Here is a 6,888-nt window from a genome sequence, read left to right as displayed (position 1 = left end):
ACCGTGATACGGAACCACATTTTTTATTGATAGAAAATGAATCAGCGTGCAGATGTTGTAGGAGGAAAATGACAGTTGGAGAGCTCCTGGTAAGCCAACAGTTTAACAAGATCAAAGATTATGTTCGCAATGCCTATTTCTCATCAAACTGTAAAATGCTACTATCGTCCTATTTGTAAATTAGTGTCTGGTGGACATAGAAAAGAGACGGGAAGATGCGCGTGTGCGCCGAGGAACGATTTGTGCGGGGGAAAGCTCTCTACGCGTAGGATGATCGTAAACAACAAGGCCAGCTGTGTTTCTCTCAATATCTTATTCAATATCTAAGATTAAAAAAAAAACAATCCTTTTTTACTTGTTATCGAATTCATAGCCCACTCACGCTCCTTTCTCTGTCGCCTTTGTGATAGACGAGTCCTCTAGAATTTACGAGATTGAGCTTTTTTTGGTTTAAAGTCGATACCTGTCACGCATTCCTTAAAGCCAAGAGAAAACACAGAATTTGATAGAAAAACAGGTTTTAACCGATGTTAGGATATTTTCGTGAGCGGCCATTACAGCCAAGAAAACCATTACTCAATTGTTATGTGATCATCTGCATTCATGCAATATGAGTGCAGATGGTTGAGGATTACTTCACCGCTAATTAGCACGCACGCTTGGCTATTTTATGTGGCCTTATTTGATGTAAGTTCCGTACGATTTCATTACTATCCGCGAAAATCACTTGGTGAAAATCACTTGAAGAAAATCACTCGGCGATATCCCTCTGGCTCCGCTCCTTGCGAACTGATCATAATCTTCGTGATTTAAGTTAAACATGTTTTATTTCGTTTCAAATTCCATAGTTGAGACGCTACACACAACTTCTGAGTCCCTTCCCCTTTCCGTAATATACTACTGCATCTTTGCTTTTATTTGATGTGAGTTTCACACGAGAGACTACTCATGACGTTTGAGTCAGATCGCTACCAGAGGCGATATGACATTGTGTAGTAGCTAATTTTGGGGTGGCAAATTTGTTATGGTGGCGAAATGACTGGATATCTTTCGCTTCGATCGTTTACAGATTTACAAGTTGGACCCAGACAAGTTATCCCGACTACCTTTACTCCAGTCTCACCACACCTCGTTACTTGTCAGCGGCGGCGCTGGAGCGAGTCACATGACAGCTGATTAAGGTTAAGATTTGACAAACCAAAACAGAGTATGGTTGCCGGAATGTAGGAAAATTCAATAAGAATTATTTTCATTCAACAAAAATATATTTGCATTCGATAAAAATATATTTTTTCTCGTTGAAACATTTTTATGCGATAAAATGTATATTTCCATTTGATAAGATATATTTTCATTCGATAAAGAAAAAATATTCTCATTCGATAAAAAAAAAAGATTGCATTCGATAAAACATGTTTCCATTCAGTGTAATATTTTCAATCGGTAAAAATAGTTTTATTCGATTAAAAATAATCATAAAACATGTGTTCATTCAATGGAATATTTTCATTCGGTAAAATATTTTCATTCAATAATTAAAAAGTAAATTTTCATTCGATAATCTCACGTGACTCTAAGAGGCATGGTCACCAGGCATTTATGGCATGGTCATAAAGCTCCCCGCCAGGCTTCCATAAACATGGTGTTTAGTTAAACCTAGTCCCTAACGTATTTCCTTTGTTCTTGTTTTTTTTGTTGCGTTACGTTTCGGTACATATACACGAGTTAGAGTTTGGTCACATGTTTTTTGGACTGTAGCTTCTCACACGTGGTCTTAACAACGAGCAAGATTTAATTTTTCTTAGCAGAATTAAACTTCCGGCACCGGAAAACTCTTAATATCTTAGAAGAACCGATTATCTTCAGGAACTTCTCAAATGCTTTTTTTGTTTTTATTTAACTTCCAATCATCCTTGAAAGCATATTCAATGTTATTGTTGTTCACATTTCAGCGACTTCAGATAGCATGCAAGGCTCAATAGACAATCGGAGTTGGAGGAAATTGTAAACACAACAAAATGAAACTACGGATATTTTTTTGAACAAGCAGCAGAGGTAAAAACCTGTAGTAAGTAATACGTATGGCAGGATTCATATCAAACTCACGGGGTACAAATAGTCTTTTACTGAATTTCGTGACCACGCCCACTTCATCGGCCCACTCAAATCGAGTGCGATTTTTGGATGTTATATCATCTTGCCGACTCTCTGTATAAAAAGTTAACAATGTACCACCGAAATATTGGACTATAATATCATGGCTTTCCATTTTGTGTATTTTCGTACTACAAAGTAAAGTTTTTCCCTCGTCATTTTCACTCTTTCCCGAGCGGGTCCGTCAAAATTAAGAAGGCGTTCGTGGTCAAAACAAGACCGAGCTAGGAGTCTTGGGCGATTTCTCTCTTACGCCAGCGCAAATTGACAATGTACTGCCAAAATCAAAGAGAGGAGCAAATTTCCTTTGTTTTGATATGTAAATTGTCGAACAAGGAGCAGATTGAACCTCGTCAAATGGCTAGTCAAAACAGCCACACCTTCCTCCTTTTGCTCGTTTCCTGTTTTATAAGCGTGAAAGCAGTGGGAGAAGAATCGGAAAGCGCTTCACCATCGTTTACTTACGAGATAAACAAGTAAGATTTGTAAAGTTATTTTCCAAAAGAGTCGGAATAAGTACATTTTTTTCAGGTTAGATTGCTTTTTTTACCCTAAACGTCGTCCAATAAATTTTTGTTGCAGCCTACTAATCTATACAATTTCTAAGGAAAATATTCAGATGCTTCACCATCCCCGAAGGGGGTTCTGTCCTGGTGTACCGGTTCACAAGGGAATTACCATTGTTCTTTCTTTGTTTAGGAGTTATCGGTTAGCTATTATGTATCGTTTGGTCTTTTGTATAGGCTCTTGTGAACCGGTACACGAGGACAGAACCCCGAAGGGTCTCCACTCATCGAAGCGTGTACTGTAGCCAATGTAGTGAATTTTCAGTCTCTGGTTGGGTTTGTCAACCTCCGTGACTTCAATATCATACAATTTTGTATCTTTTCTCTGTGAAATGACCTTTTTAACAGGGGTGTATGCTGAGTATTCGTTGCAGAATCGCTTTGGTTCTCTTATCTCTCTCTTAGGCTTGTCCGCCATTTTGAAAATTTGCTCAGGAGGGCATCTGGGTTAGCGGCCGCGCCAGGCAGGAACCGACAAAAACAAATGTCCATCGCAGTGGGGAAACAGTTTGATATGAATACATTAGTCCACATCTCTAGAACTTGCTTTTACCGGTAGTTTACCAATTTTGTTAGTGTCCATCGCACCAGCAACACGTTACTAATTGGTTTTATTTTATTTTTTTCCTTCTTAAGATTCCCGGTGCAACCGAAAGCCCACAACAACCGCTACGAAAGCTCCGGCAACTTTACCTACTACAACTTTACAGTATACCATCCCATCTACGACTACCAGCTTCACTTCTACTTTTCAACCCACTAATTCGACTACAACGAATGCGCTTACTGAGGAAATCACTTTATCAACAAGAACAACGAGCACCAGCGAATCCTCCACAAGAAGAATGACGTGGCCAACAAAAGCTGCTGAAGAACCAGTTATGACTACAGAATCAGATGTAGTTGGTCTCCCAGTGAATGCAGAACTGAGCAACCCCATCAAACCAGGTAAAAGACGTGGTCTTCTAGGCTCACTTCAGACCGTTGCCTTGGAACAGTCACCTCCCAAAAATTGAAACTGGTCGAAAGGGTCACTTTCCGTTAAGTTCAAATGGTTCTTAGTTTTTCCTTAGTGAGCTCGACCCAACTAGAGGTGTATCTGCTGTCTCTTTATAGGCGGATTCATGCTGACGTCATTGTTTACATCTTTGCTTATTTGCATACGGCTTTGCGCAAAGAAGGAAGCATGTTAGATACAAATTGACTTCAGGCAGCTAAAGAGCTAGAAAACCTCAGTATATGGTGAAATTTTTAGCTCTTTGGGTGTAATATTCAAGGAGAAATAGTCCATCAAAAACTGCAAAATTTCTGGGTGGCAAAAGCGCTAATGAGCTCATACATTCTATGTAAAATTTTGAGTTTTTAAACCCGTGTTGCACAAAAAATTATTCAATGCATCAGGCTCGTATTTATTGGCCGAGTTAATCGTACTTTGACCTGTCGATATTCAGAACTGATTTATTTTTAGCTCCATCAGAAACTGAATTGCTTATGCTAATGAGGCAAATATTGTAAACAAGGATTCCCCTATACGATTTCTTCACCTATTCCGGATGTAAATTAGTCTCAATGTAACAAAAAGAAAAATTTCATTCCTTTCACACAGTGTTTTCACATTATTTTTTAACTGTGAAAAGCGCGCGCTGGTTTACGCGCTTTGAAGCCTCGGTGATGATTTGCAGCTCAACCGTACACGAATTATTAACTGAGTTCTTGACAAAGTGACCAACTTTTCCACATGAAGTGCACCTTGTTTAGTCTCCCCCATGTTATATTTCTTCAGTTTCAGAGCTCAATTTGACAATCATGATTCCCTTAAAGGCCTGCTTTTTGCTGTCAATCATAGTCAACATTTTCTTCTTTTGAATAAAGGCTGATAGTTTCGAGAGAAACTGTTTGGGGCTGCGTCGGTGGGGGTAACGAAATAACTTGGATATATCAACAAAGTGGAAGTGGTAAATTGGCCACCGTAACGATTACAAAAGCTGACGTTTCGAGCGTTAGCCCTTCGTCGGAGCGAATAGAAGAATTGTGGCTTGTGTGTGTTTTGAAAGGCAGAGAATGGAGCTACGTTATTGGTGGGAACATGGCAACGAGAAAAACAAGAATAAATTAGTGGAATGAAAAGCGTTCGTTGATCTCTGTGAGATTTAGACTACCGGTTTGAAAGATGAGCTTTTGTTCAAGATTTTTACGGCTTTTCTTCTTTTGCCGAGTAAGGAAACGAAAACAGGGTTGTGATCTCGACGAGAAGAAAGCGAAAATTATCGAAACTAATTCAGTAAGACACCGGGAGAAAGACAGAATAGAGCCACGGGTGGAGAGAACTTGGTTACTATGCAGGCAGTCGGCAGACGTCACGGACGTGTGAGATGTTTTGTTGAAGAAGTGAAATGAGCAATTCAGCTGTAACTGGTGAGGATTTCACCAGATGTTGTCCAGTTTAAAGATGACAGCCGAGACGGGTTGAGTTTCAGCCAATCACTGCATGGCAGCTGCCAGGCTGTAGAAAAGGCCCAAAACGAAATGGCTGTTGTGTTCACCTTTCTAGTTTAGTAATTCTTTTCGTTGGTATTTGGCATTAACGTTACATTCTTGTGTGGGTGTGCGCCGCTAACTTAAAAAGGTTCGATTCCATATCTTGGTAGAGCTTTTAATTTGTCTTAACATTGCTTTCAAATACCACCTTTCCATAGGTTTCTGGGGTTCTTTGTGATAGCATTGTCGCCAGTCACTAGAACCGTCGTTAAGGCTTGACTAACAGCTTTTGACACCAAGAGTTCTTTGAGTATTTCGGTAACCATCAACCTATACCGTTAAATGTTGGCCCGAAATTGTGGTTCCTAGCCTTTCCAAGACATTTAAGACTCGATTAAGCGCTTTAGTAGCATTCAGCGATGGTTTATTCAAAGAAAGGTTGAGTTAACAAGATAAAAGATCGAAATTAATCACATTTGGACACCAAAGAAAAACGTTGATGGGTTCAGTTTCATCAAATTTAACTTATGGTGTATTTGATCAAAATTCAACAAAAATTTAAAAAAAAAATGAGAAGTTACAAACGGCAGTGCAATTCTCATCTAAAAATTTTTCTTTATTTTATTGAAAAGGACACAAAACGTCAACACGAAACAGTTATGTGTATTTTGTTTTGTTGCAATAATGGTCCGTCCTCCTGTAGTGATTGATGATTGTTGAGGTGCAGCTTTTGTTGCAAAGTAATGAGGCTGAGCAAGCCTTTCCCAGAAGACATGTTAATTAATGATTTGACTTATTAGCTTGTGAGTTGGCCCTCGTTGTAAGCGCTTCGGCACGAATGTCTCTTCCTCCAAGCGAAAGTATGAGGCTCTGGGCAGCAACAACAACAAGAATAGCAACAACAAGTTTATTTTGTAAGGCAAGTTACTAAAATAGGCAAGACAATAAGTCCTGATGTGGACCTAGACGCTAAATTAACATTCTAATCACAATTTGGACAGGAAATCTATAATTCTATACAAGGATGTAAAGTGTATAAACATCAAAGCTATTACGAAAAAAACCTCTCTGAAAATACAAATATAAACGTTGCATCACGTAAACTGTAATATATACTTAAGAGTAAATGCCTGCAAAAATTCAGCAACCAGCGGCCAGAGTTGAATTTTTGTTTTCGTTGATATTTTGCCCATGGGTAGGTATTGGTACGTAACTAAACGTGATGTAGTTTTTTTTTTTTCAGAAAGGCCCCTTCAATTTGGAGAAAATCGAAAAAATCTATTTTTGCTTTCGGCGACTTCAGAAGAGCCAAAATTCAAGACGAAATGGGTCGTTCTCAAAATTTCGTTTGCGTGCTAAAAGGAAGGAAGAGAGGTAAAATATTTTCCGATGCGTCTGTTTATTGAGGGTTTTACTTCTAGTTTGGTGGAAAATATTCAACTTAGCAGTAATATGAACAGGGAACAATGATATTTTAGAACTGCTTTATTCTCAACCGAAAGAAAATTATATTTTAGCTGAAAGTCGCGATTAAAATTTTAGGCATGTGCTACACCTTGGTTTACCCTGAGACTCAGGCCATAAGGTCTTTAGATATTGTACTAAAACGTATGTACAAACGTGCTCGGCTAATTCAGTTTACGCTTCACACGAACTCTCGAAAGTTGAACAAAATTTGGTTGAAATAGTG

The 6,888-nt window shown here is 38.7% G+C and overlaps 1 protein-coding gene and 1 long non-coding RNA gene across 2 annotated transcripts in view; both read left to right on the top strand.

Moving 5' to 3' along the window:
* LOC148740890 (uncharacterized) overlaps window positions 1-6,888 on the top strand; it is a 244,651-nt gene that overhangs the window by 181,843 nt on the left and 55,920 nt on the right. The window lies entirely within an intron of this gene.
* Window positions 1,948-4,321, top strand: LOC148740896 (uncharacterized). The gene is made up of 2 exons (XR_015999265.1): window positions 1,948-2,055; window positions 3,357-4,321. It is a non-coding gene; the product is annotated as an uncharacterized LOC148740896 (long non-coding RNA).

Source organism: Stylophora pistillata, chromosome 1 (assembly GCF_964205215.1).
Source record: "Stylophora pistillata chromosome 1, jaStyPist1.2, whole genome shotgun sequence".
In the NCBI taxonomy this organism is placed as follows: Eukaryota; Metazoa; Cnidaria; class Anthozoa; order Scleractinia; family Pocilloporidae; genus Stylophora; species Stylophora pistillata.
The sequence above is the reverse complement of the archived record's forward strand: the minus strand, read 5'-3'. Positions and strand labels throughout refer to the sequence as shown.